Source organism: Uloborus diversus, unplaced genomic scaffold (genome assembly GCF_026930045.1).
Source record: "Uloborus diversus isolate 005 unplaced genomic scaffold, Udiv.v.3.1 scaffold_318, whole genome shotgun sequence".
NCBI lineage: Eukaryota > Metazoa > Arthropoda > Arachnida > Araneae > Uloboridae > Uloborus > Uloborus diversus.
Window position 1 is genome coordinate 2,849 of NW_026558481.1, and position 365 is coordinate 3,213.

The window sequence follows — 365 nt, forward strand, 5'->3', positions numbered from 1 at the left end:
ACGATTTTCGTTCCGACTGGGACTCGAACCAAAGTCCACTGGCTCGGAAGCCGAGCGCTCTAGCCATTGGGCTATCGGAGCTCTGTCGGTCGGAGTCTTAAGCATAATAAAAACAAAAAATGCACCTCGGTTATAACTGATTTAAGCACTTCGAAGTCTACGGGTAGAATAATTAAACTGACATAGAATTTCCTTCCCTACGCAAATAATCCATGTTCGCAAAAGGAAGGAATTTAAAAAGAAAAAAAAATAATTTTCAGTTTCGAGGAATCAAAAACACATCGACGATTTTCGTTCCGACTGGGACTCGAACCCAGGCCCACTGGCTCGGAAAGCGAGCGCTCTAGCCATTGGGCTATCGGAGC

At 44.9% G+C, this 365-nt stretch overlaps 1 non-coding gene across 1 annotated transcript; it reads right to left on the reverse strand.

Annotated features, from left to right (window-relative positions):
- Positions 1–292: 292 nt before the first annotated feature.
- Trnag-ucc (transfer RNA glycine (anticodon UCC)) lies at positions 293–365 on the reverse strand. The gene has a single exon. It is a non-coding gene; the product is annotated as a tRNA-Gly (tRNA).